At 46.1% G+C, this 12,652-nt stretch overlaps 1 pseudogene; it reads left to right on the forward strand.

Moving 5' to 3' along the window:
• Positions 1 to 10,850: 10,850 nt before the first annotated feature.
• LOC100951162 lies at positions 10,851 to 12,500 on the forward strand (annotated as a pseudogene).
• Positions 12,501 to 12,652: the final 152 nt, after the last annotated feature.

Below are 12,652 nucleotides of genomic sequence, written 5' to 3' on the forward strand. Positions count from 1 at the left end.
AAATAAAATCTGTCCTATCCATTCAACAGAATATTATTTAATAAAAAAAGGAATAAAAGGGTGGTGCCTGTGGCTCAGTGAGTAGGGCGCTGGCCCCACATACAGAGGGTGGCGGGTCAAACCCAGTCCCGGCTGAACTGCAACAAAAAAATAGCCGGGCGTTGTGGCAGGCACCTGTAGTCTATTTGGGAGGCTGAGACAAGAGAATCCCCAAAGTCCAGGAGTTGAAGGTTGCTGTGAGCTGTGACACCACAGCACTCTACCGAGGGCAATAAAGTGAGACTCTGTCTCTAAAAAATAAATAAATAAAAGGAATAAAACCACTGACACAGGCTACAACACGGATGGACCCCAAAAAACATCTAAGTGAAAGAAACAAGTTGCAAAAGAACACCTCGTGCATCGATAGGAAATGTCTAGAGAAAGCAAATCTGTAGAGACAGAAAGCAAAGCAGCCAGCGATCGCCTGGGGCGAGGTGCCAGGGCTGGAGGGGGTGCTGAGAACTGACAGCAAATGGTCACAAGGTGAGTTTGGGGGCTGATGGAAATGTTCTAAAACCGGATTGTGTTGATGGTCGCATAGCTTCGTGTATTTACTAACGTTTATTGAACTGTACACATTAAATGGGTGCATTTATGGTCTGTAAATGATAACTCACTAAAGCTGTTTTTGAAAAAAGAAGCAGAACACAAAAAGAAATAAGGAATAGATTATTCAGCGAATCGTGGCGGGGATATTGACTATTTAGGGAAAGAAAGCAGCTTAAATTCTGACTCACATTGCACAGACCGAAATAAACTCAGTTGTATATTAGCCAAACCATAAAAACTATCAGATGAAGAAAAACTGGTTAATAGGTAACTAATTCCAATGCCAGGAAAAGGCTCTTTAAGTATCAAAGGAATGGGGAAAAAACCATGAAGGAAAAGATAAGACATTTGACTACAGAAAAGGTTTACATTTACCCGTATACAAAAAAAAAAAATCAAAGTTAGAAGGTAAAGGACAGACCAAACACTTTTGCTACAAATGTGACAGGGTGGCAGGGTTCGTGTCTTTGACATTTCTATATAAAAATCAGTAAGAATAATGCCAACATTGGCAATAGCCAGAAGAAAGTCCTCCGGTGCAACCAACCCAGCCCAGAGACCACGCTCACTTCCCCAGCCTGCCTTCCTCGGCTCTCACACATTTCACGCCCAAACATCTGTTCCCACCCAGCCCCATGAGAAGATGGGGTTGGTGGTGGCTTAGAGGTTCCCACTACACCAAATGCAGGGCTGAGAATAGCTCTGACTCAGCCAGGCCACCTCCCCCCAGGAGGGAGGGGCTCTGCCCACCAGAACTATGAGCAGAAACCACCGCTATGAGAAAGCTGTCTCCCTGCAAGAGGAGGGTTGCAAGCACTTACAGGATTTTGCTTTAGCTTGAATTTGTTAACATGTTCTGTCTGTCTAAAAACAGGGAAAGAGGGGGAAGCGAGCCAGTGTGTGTGGAGAGATGTGAGGAAGGCACGAGGCCTGAGAAACGCAGCCAGACTGGCAGGAAAGTCTGTCAGGAAAGCTCCTCTCTCTGTCTTCTCTGCATCTCCTTAACTAGGGCCCCAACTATGGATCAGCAGAGCTGTAAAATTCAACCTCCCTCCCCTGGCCGCACTCCCCGGGGACTCACACAGGCAGCGCCCCTTCCCCAGCACCCCTTCGCTGCTCCAAGGCCAGCACCCTGGGAGAAAGAAACCATTTCTGTTGCCAACCAGCCGCTATTCTCCTCAGAGAAGGCCTCACCCCCCAGGGCTCTCTTCAGGACACCCTAAGACCTCCCTGCCACTTTTCCTCCCTGAAATCTCTCCCCTCCCAACAGCACCCTCAGCTTCCACTCCTCAGTGAGCTGGGGATTCAACACAGACACGCATGCCACACTCACACCCTACACACAGCATGCAGTACACCACACACACAAACACACACTGCATACCACACACAACACACATCACACGCCATACACCACACAACACATGCACACCGACACTCACACCCCACACTCGTGTCACACACAGCACACATCACACACATATAGACACCATACACATGCACTACATCACACACAAAGCACAGAATGCTCACACCAAATATATACACATAGCACACACCCCATACATACCACATACACATATACACGATACCACACCACATACCAGTCAGCACACACATACGACACAATACACATACATCACATAATCCACACATACCATATACACACCACACACACACGCAATGCTCACACCTTACATACACGGATACCATGCACATCTCACACGCACACTACATATACACCATACACACCACACAACACCACACCACATACATAAGCATACTATATGACATACCACACACATACACCACAAAGCACACATATAACATTCACACCACACACCACATATACACCACACATACCTTATACACGCACCACACCAAACATACAACACACAGTGCTCACACTGCACATGCATGTGTACCACACACACCCCTTCACATGCAGACCACACACACAAACAATACCATATCACATCCCATACGCCACCCACAGCACACACCAAGCACACCACACATCATGCACAAATTTACACCATACACCACACACACCACATACACAAACACACTATACCATGTACCATACACATATACCACAAATCACACACCACATGCTTCACATACATCACACACACAGTATACACATACCACACACAAACACACACACCACAACACGCACCCCACACACATTCGTACACACACCACACAGCACACACATTGACACCATGTGCACACGCTCACACACAAGCTAACTCAGTGACTTAGTCTCGTATCTGTTTTCCACCTTGGAAAAGGTGGTAAAGAAGCGTAAGGAGTTGGTGATTTGCTTAGAACAAGGGGAGGGAAACTTGGAACAACCCCTCCCAGGGCAGGTGACAGCCCGAAGCCCCATTTCCCAAACCTACAGAGGAAAGAGCAGCAGCATTTGTTTGTTTCATCTTGGACTTTAAAACAGAGAAGAGTACCCAATGGGCTAGAGGAGAACAGAGGTTCAGTGGAAGGCTCTAGATGAATGTCGGTAGATGTCGTAAGGTCCAAAAGCTTTGTGCATAGAGAGAAACATCCGGGACTCTGGCGCTGTGTCTACCACCCAGTTCACTTCCTTTAAGTGACTAACATTCCCCTGGGAAGCCTCAGGTTCTCAAACGTGGGCACACTTGGAAAACCCATGGCAGCTCATTAGAACTCATTTCCTGGGCCCCTTCCCCCAGTGACTCAGCAGGTCTGGGGTGGAACTGAGTTTGCAGGTGATGCTGCCACTGCTGGTCTGGGAAGCAGAGTGGGAGCTGCAGCTGCAGCTGGTAAATCAGAAACGTCCCAAATTCAACCAGATGTCCCTAAAATTGGGGACATTAATTGCAAACTCACACCCTTCTCTAAACATCTCATTAAAAATACAAAACTAATATGTCAGTTGTTCTTGAATTTCATTTTTTTTTTTTTTTTTTTAGAGATAGAGTCTCACTTTGTCACCCTTGGTAGGGTGCTGTGGCTGCTGTGGTGTCACAGCTCACAGCAAACTCCAACTCCTGGGCTTAGGTGATTCTTTTGCCTCAGCCTCCCGAGTAGCTGAGACTACAGGCACCCACCACAATGCCTGGCTATTTTTCTTTGCAGTTTGGCTGGGGTCGGGTTTGAACCCTCCACCTTCGGTATATGGGGCTGTCGACCCACTGAACCACAGGTGCTACCCTGTTCTTGAATGTTTTGAACAGCTTAAACAGCAGGTAAAACACTTCTAGGCAACCTGATAATGGTTACAAATACAATCAGTACATGCAAAGTAAATATTTACAGAAGTGTCAATACCATGCATTTTAATTGGCTTTTCATGATCACTATTCTGATTCTGATTTCTAGTATCTGTATTCACATTTTCTCCCAAGGGGCATGATTTCACTCCCCTAAGGAAAGGGCTGGTCTTGGTCTCCCAGGCTGAAGCCTGCAGAAGTTGCAATTACTGCCTGCAGCTCAGTACCTCAAGAACAGGACATGCCCCTTGGGTGTACCTTCCTGAGCAGTTCCCCCTGAGCCCTTGCCCGGCACACACACCAATTTTTATAGTTCTACCTATTGTGTTACAGCAGAAACTATCCAAATTACAAGCTCTAACCAACTGGATCAGTGAAGACTTTTGTGACCTAGTCCTTTCTCTTCTGTATGCTGGAGCCAGTCAGCACAGGCTGGCTTACAAGAGCCAGTTGTTGGTTTTTTAGGAACCTCACAGGCTGTTTATTGAATACAGCCATTATTTTAAAAAGTTAAATTATATAAACTTAGAATTAAATGTATTGTATTAAGAACAAAGACAATAAATACTCAAAACTCGTTGCCTTCTACTTATTTTACTAATATTTGTGCTCTTGATAATATTTGCATCTCTTACATCTGCAGGATAAAAATACTGGGCGTCTCTTCCTTCCTCCAGGAGTGTTCAGGGACATGACCTTGGTAACCTAATGTTGGCCACCATGGGAGTCCTTACACCAGAAATCAGTATACCCTGCAAATCAGTTTCCCTCACTGGCAATAGGGAAACAAGTACCAGTACAACAGTAGTCCTGGCTTCACAAAAGAACTGGACAAGTTTGCTCTAAAACTACAGGCCTTGGCTTGGCACTTGTGGCTCAAGCGACTAAGGCGCCAGCCACGTACACCTGAGCTGGTGGGTTTGAATCCAGCCCAGGCCCACCAAACAACAATGACAGTTGCAATAAAAAAAAAAATAGCTGGGCGTTGTGGCAGGCGCCTGGAGTCCCAGCTACTTGGTAGGCAGAGCCAAGAGAATCGCTTAAGCCCAGGAGTTGGAGGTTGCTGGGAGCTGTAATGCCACGACACTCTACCCAGGGCAACAGCTTGAGACTCTGTCTCAAAAAATAAAACTACAGGCCTTGAGAGTCTTTTGTGCAAAGTTGTTTTATTTTGTTTGCAAATGCTTGTCCTGGGTGGGAACTATCCTTGTTCTGGTGGGCCAGTTACAGTGACAGCATGGATCGCACTTTGATTCACTGAAACTTGGACTTATCTTTCTTATCAACCAAGGGGCCCAGAGACTCAGCTTTTCACCCCACTCCCCCACCAAGCAGCGGGGCAGCCTGTGCACAGTCCCCTCGCATGAGCAAACCGCAACTTCCTCGTCTGTAAAATGAGAGTGATATCACTGTCTCACTGCATGGTTGTCAAGTTCAGACGAGAGAAGGAATGTGCAAGTTATAAGATTCTGCTTAAAGTGAATCTGATCTATTTATTCTAAGACTGATGTTTTAACAAGAATATAGACGTCAAGGGGGCAGCACCTATGGCTCAAAGGAGTAGGGTGCCCGTCCCATATGCCAAAGGTGGCGGGTTCAAACCCAGCCCCGGCCAAAAACTGCAAAAAAAAAAAAAAAAAGCATATAGACATCGAAAAAGAAACTGCCCCATCAATGATAACTGAAATGACACCCAAGGAAGCATTATCTAAATAGACAGCAAAATCATACTTCAGAATACCAAAATCTGGTTTAGACAATCAGATAAGAAATATACTGAAGGGCAGTTAAAACAAATAAGCAACAATCTGTCCAGGGATAAATAATCTGAGAGCTGATATTCCATGAAAATGCTTGGGAATTTGCCTGGCCAATGACATCTTGCTACGGCAATCACTGTGGAGACATGATCGACTAAGATTATAGGAAAGAAAATGAGTAAACTGACATATTAAGATGGAGAAGAACAGAGTGGGAGAAAAGGATAAGAGAAAAAGAAAAGGAAGGTTAAAAAAGGGAGAAAGAAAAATAAAACAGGAGAAAGGGAAAGTGAAGAAACGAAAAATAAAATAACTCCCCTACCAAAGTTGGCAGTGGTTGAATATGTAATGGTAGTAGTCCCAGAGACAGCAGGAGAAATGGTTAAGTGGAATCATACTGGATTAATCTCTTAGATTTTGTGTGGGATGGCGCAGCACTCAGTTGAAGTTAAGGATGCATATTTTATTTCTATTGTGGGTTGTTTCTGCTTGTTCTTATTAATATTCTCTTGCCCCTTCCTGTGCCTGATTAAATTTGTTTGCCAGACACTGTGTTTGAAATTATTTGTACAAATAATTTGAGGCCTAAAAGATTTCTGTGACTTCTATGAGGCTCCTGGACAATTAGCAATCTGGAAATACTTTATCTTCAAAAATTGAGAATTTCTGAGGCCCTAGATGTCTCAACACCGGGCTACAGTCTGTTTAAAGTGGGCTTTGGGGCCCGGTGCCTGTGGCTCAAGTGGCTAAGGCGCCAGCCACATACACTTAAGGTGGCGGGTTCAAATCCAGCCTGGACCAGCCAAACAACAATGACAGCTGCAACCAAAAAATAGCCGGGCATTGTGGTGGGCGCCTGTGGTCCCAGCTACTTGGGAGGCTGAGGCAGGAGACTCGCTTAAGCCCAGGAGTTGGAGGTTGCTGTGAGCTTTGATGCCACAGCACTCTATCCAGGAGGACAGCTTGAGGCTCTATCTCAAAAAAAAAATAAAAATAAAAAAGTGGGCTTTTGTTTGCTTTTTTCTTTTGTTTCATTTTGTCTTTGCCCCTGGCTCACTGTTACCCCAAGAGTAAAGCCTGTCGGGGTTCCAAAATACAGAAGATCACCATGGGCAGCCCCCAGACTCCGGCGCCCCAGCTGCCTCCCCACATCCTACCAAGATGTCAGACGCACTAATAGACTGCTCAGCCACCTCCATGGCAAAGTGATCCAAACATCAGGCCCATGTCTGTGAATTCCAGTCTGCTCTTGCGCCTCTGTCTTGGAACGCCTCCACTTCCAAACTAGCTCTCTAATGATTTCTAACAAACTTTAAAAATATTTTCTCCAGCTCTTCTACTTATCTTGAATTACCTAGTCTAACATTGTTGGAAAGTCCCAATGTTTTAAATATAAAGATAATAAAGTTTAATTAGTAAATATAAAATAGTAAGTACGTTTAATTAGTAAATGTAAACATAAATTAGTAAATCCATAGAATCGGGGCTTATAGCCCAAATGTATTTATTCATTAGTTCATTCATTTTTTTCATTCATTAATTATTCAAGAAAAACTGTTAATCACTAGGACATTTCATTGGGACAGGATGTAACCTGCAAAATCTCCTTAAGTAACCATGCTAGAGGTGTTCTCCAGGGCACAGACTCACCTGGGCGTGGCCTGAGGCCATGGTCAGAATGCAAATACTTGGGGTTTGGACGACCTATGTAGGCCTCAAGTAGGGGCAAGTGGGGAATAGGTATGAGGCAAGCTCTGGCCCTGCTGGCTGTGGGGGCCCCTCCTACATTGATGCGGGATGCTCCTGCCTGTTCTTTCTCCCGTCTCAGTCAATATGCTGATGTGCCCAGGTGTGCTGGGAGCCTGACCCACCCACAATGTCAGGGCCCTCATGGGCTCCATGAGCATCCCCAGTTGTGCTTTCAGGAAGGAGAAAGTGGCTTTCGCACAGTTCAGGGAGCATGGTCCTGCGCTGCCCTACATCTAGGGCCCTCAAGGTTCACACCAACAACAGAATTGTCTTTTCACTTGGATGGATTTGTGTCCATGTATCTCCCTCCTCAAACACACGGGGGGAGCACACATCAGAATGGGCAATAAAGTCTTCTGTCCACATCTTCATATTGAAAGAGCTTTTCAGCTGAATTTTGAAAAATTCTATTCACACATGCCTTCACACATTTGCAGACACTGGAGGAGCAATGGCCATCTGTAGCTATAATTGGGAGAACGCAAATCCAGAGTTTTCTCTCTATCACCTCATGACAAATTATATGTGACATGTATTTGTGAATTGCCTTAAATCCTTCCTGGAATGAGGCAGGTGTCTCTGTCTAGGTATCTCCAAAAGCAGGCCCTTAGGCCTAGGTAGACAGTGATAGGTTTTTTGGCAGATAATTCCAGGAGGCACAAGTGAGGCCGGGGGAAAGGTGGACAGATACCAAGGACATCCACAGGTAGGTCACTGTGCGCAGCTGGCCTCAGGCCCAGCACAGATGCCCTGTGGAGCCACATGGAGAACACCACAGAATTGCCCTTGTGAGGGATGAGATGTGTCACAAAATCCCCTCCCCTTCTATCTTCTATCATAGTCACACCAGCCTACAGGTGACATCTCTCAGGGGCAGGAAAAACTCTCAACAAAGAAGAGAGCTGCAGGCGCTGGAAGTGAAATGCCATCCACTTGCTGTAGCTGCAGAAGTCAGGGGGATCTTGGGGATTCTGGGTGGAGCACCAATAGCATCCGTACCCTGAGCTGTATAAAAAAACAAGCAGCAAATCAGTGATCCTTTGAAATGAACTGTTTGTTTTTAGTATGTAAATAACCGACCCTGGCCGTATGTCCTTGCACAGTAAGGGCACTGTGCTTGTCCTGTACTCCCCTTCTCCCCCACCACCACATTCACACCACCTGGAGCAACTCTGGCTTCCAACAGAACTACTGTGTGAGAAGGAGGTCTTCAGATATCTGGGGAAATGAGTTCCAGGGCCAAAGGCAGCAGTCACCCTCTGCACAATAAGAGATGAAGACGAAGAATGACTTCCTACCCTCCCATAAAAGAGGAAAGGCAACTCTACCCAAACATGGGAGCTCTGGCCTCTCCCTTCTGCTTTGTCAAGGTTGGCAGGTGTGAAAAGTGGCTTTCAAAATCTAGAGGGTTAGGACAGACTGCCAGCTAAATGTCGTAGGATAATCATTGGCCACCTCCCCAATTACCCCTAAAATCACCAAAAAGGACTGAAAGGAAGTGGCTTTCAAAATCTGAAAGGGTTAGGACAGACTTCCAGCTAAAAGTTGTAGGATAATCACTGGCCACCTCCCCCAAACACTCCTAAAGTAAACATAAAGCACTGAAAGGTATACACCTATGTATGCCCAACAAAGGATTTGTATCCAAATATACAGACAACCCAACAGAAAATGGGTAAAATAAAATTTTGATTAGTGTGATGATTAATTTTATATGGCAACTTGACTGGGCCCTGGGTGCCCAGATCTCTGACTAAACATTATTTCCTGTGTGTGTGTGCGCGTGTGTGTGTGTGTGTGTGTGAGAGAGAGAGAGAGAGTGTGTCCACGAGACATTAGCATTTGAATTGGTGGACCTCCCCAGTGTGGGAGGCCAGGTTCTAATCTGTTGAAGTCCTGAATAGAAGAAAAAGGTGGAGGGGGGTTGAATTCACTCTTCTTGACTATATGAGCTGGGATATCACTAGTCTTCAGCCCTCAAGGCTCCAGGGTCTCAGTCCTTCAGGTTCAGACTGCAATCTGAGCTCTCAAGCTTTCCAACTATATATGGGCCTTCCTAGGTCTCCAGCTTGGAGGTAATACATTATGGGACTTCTCAGCCTCCATAATCCCATGAGCCAACTCCCCATAATACATCTCTTTGTATCTATATATACCTATGTGTGTGTGTGTGTGTGTGTGTGTATCTTCTTGGTTCCGTTTCTCTGGAGAACCCTGGTGAATACAGGAAGCACTACATAAATGGGATGGCTCAATGACCAGAAAGCAAATGAAAATATGCTCTTTTTCATTAACAATTATGGAGATGTAAAATAAAATACATGGTGCAAAATAAAAACACAATGCAATATAACCACTCACCTACCAGATGACTAAAATAAAAAAGACTGATAACGCCGACTGTTGGTAAGGATTTAGAGCAACTGAATTCTCTTATGCTCCTGACAGAAATGTAAGTTGGTACAACCACTCTGGAAACCCCTTTGGGCAGATCTACTAAAGGTGAGCATATACACACACGTTATGACCCACCTGTTCCACTCCCAGGTGTATACCTCATAAAAATGTGGTCATATTCCCCCAAAAGACTGTGTAAGACTATACCAACTAACAAACTGAAACAATTCAAATATCCAGCAACAGTGGAATGGATAAAACACATATAAATATTCATTAACATTTTTCATTGTCCCTAATTATTACAGAAATACAAATTAAAACCATCCTGAGATATCATCTAACCCCAGTGAGAATGGCCCACATCACAATATCTCAAAACTGCAGATGCTGGCGTGGTTGTGGAGAGAAGGGAACACTTTTACACGGCTGGTGGGACTGCAAACTAATACAACCTTTGCGGAAGCAAGTACAGAGAACCCTCAAAGAACTCAAACTAGATCTCCCATTTGATCCTGCAATCTGATTGCTGGGCATCTGCTCAAAAGAAAAGGAATCCTCTTACCATAAGGACATTTTCACTAGACTGTTTATCGTAGCTCAATTTACAATTGCCAAAATGTGGAAACAGCCTAAATGCCGACCAACCTAGGAATGGATTAACAAGCTGTAGTATATGTATACCGTGGAATACTATTCAGCCATTAAAAGAGATGGAGACTTTACATCTTTTGTATTAACCTGGATGGAAGTGGAACACATTATTCTTAGTAAGGCATCACAAGAAGGAAGAAACATGTGGGCGGCTCCTGTGGCTCAGTGGGCAGGGTGCCGGCCCCATATTCCAAGGGTGGTGGGCCTCAAAGCCAGCCCCAGCCAAACTGCAACAAAAAAATAGTTGGGCGTTGTCATGGGCACCTGTAGTCCCATCTACTTGGGAGGCTGAGGCAAAAGAATTGCCTAAGCCCAGGAGCTGGAGGTTGCTGTGAGCTGTGTGACACCACGGCACTCTACCAAGGGTGATAAAGTGAGACTATGTCAGACTTCCAGGTTATAGCAGAGCGGGCTCTCACGTGGAGGTGGGGAGGTTTGGCCTGCTGGAATGATCACCAAGACCCAAAAAGTAGACCTGGGCCTTGGGCTGCCAGAGAAGAAAGAGAAGAAGAAGAAGGTGATCAAAGAACCAGAGACTCAATACTCAGTTTTAAACAGTAACAATTGTTTTGCCAATGTTTCTCCTATAGAACCACATCCACCTCTAAGATTGTGGTCCAAGGGGAAACACCTGAGATGCCTCTACTGAAGAAAAAGAAAAAAAAGAAGGGCTAGGCTCGGCGCCTGTGGCTCAAGAGGCTAAGGCACCAGCCACATACACCTAAGGTGGCAGGTTCGAATCCCCAGCCCGGACCCACCAAACAACAATGATGGCTGCCACCAAAAAATGGCCAGGCGTTGTGGCGGGCACCTGTTATCCCAGCTACTTGGGAGGCTGAGGCAGGAGACTCGCTTGAGCCCAGGAGTTGGAGGTTGCTGTGAGCGTGATGCCATGGCACTCTACCCAGGGGGACAGCTTGAGGCTCTGTCTCAAAATAAAAAAAAAAGAAGGGCTATAGCACCCCTTGTGAGGAGCAACTAGAACCTGAGACCACGTGTCATGCCACACAGACAGAGAAGTCACCCAGCCCCAGGAAGCAGGTGCTCGGCCACTCGGAATTTCTCTGTGGGGAGAAGAAAAAGAAGAGGAAGTCCTCATTACCTCCAACTGTGTCCCATGGGTTGGGGGCAAAGACCTCTCCAGACCCCAGACAGAATGAGGAGGTGGTGACCAGAGTTGGCAAGAAGGTCAAAAGACACAAGAAAGATAAAAAGGCCCAGGACCCCACAGCCTTTTCAGTCCACCCTGGTTCTGCGATGCTGGGGCCGGGTACACCTGCTCAGTGTGGGGGAGGGTAAGGAGCAGGCAGCCGCAGGGCAGAAACGGAAGCAGGGGAGTGCCAGGGAACCGAGCGGGAAAGGAAGGAGAGAAAAAGATCCGCCAGGAGGGAGACACCCTCCTAGGGCACTCCAGGCTCTCCGGGTCCACGGAGAGCAGTCCTGGGAAAGGAAGTCGAATGAGGCCAGTTAAAATTGATGCTCCAGAATACATCCCCTAGGAGATGGCCCCGAGGCACCAGCAAAGGAAAAAATGAAATCCAAGAAGAAGGTAGAGCAGCCAGTCATGGAGGAGGTGGCTCTGAAAGGGAAGAAGAAGAAGAGGAAGAAAGACAGCGGGTAGCAGGAGACCCTTGGGAGGAGGATCCAGACCCAGACCTGGAGGTGGTGACGGAAAAGAAAGGGAACGTGGACGAGGAGCACACTGACCAGGGGAGGCGAAGGCCTTGCGAGAAGAGACTGACCGTGAGTCGGGCAAAATGGAAACGTCTGAAACCAGCAAGTGACGGGAACCCAGTTTGGCCAGTGGGATACTGCTGGTTTTGAAAATGAGGACCAGAAACTGAAATTTCTCAAACTTATGGGTGGCTTTAAAAATCTGTCCCCTTCATTCAGCCAGCCCCCTAGCATGGCTGGAAGGCCCAACATGGCCCTCAACAGGAAGGCAGCTGACACTCTGCAGCAGAACCTGCAACGGGACTACGACCAGGCCATGAGCTGGAAGTACAGCCGAGGAGCTGGCCTTGGCTTCTCTAATGCTGCAGACGAAATCTTTTATATTGACAGAAACGCTTCTAAATCTATCAAGTTTGAAGATTAAATTCTACTGTTTTGTCCTGCAAAAAAAAAAAAAAAAGTGAGACTATGTCTCTACAAAAAAAAAAGGAAAATATTTAAAAAAAGAAGAAAGAAACAAGAATCCTATGTACTGGCTCGGCGCCTATAGCTCAACCGGCTGAGGCGCCAGCCACG

This window comes from Otolemur garnettii, unplaced genomic scaffold (genome assembly GCF_000181295.1).
Source record: "Otolemur garnettii isolate 467f Iridium unplaced genomic scaffold, OtoGar3 scaffold00088, whole genome shotgun sequence".
NCBI lineage: Eukaryota > Metazoa > Chordata > Mammalia > Primates > Galagidae > Otolemur > Otolemur garnettii.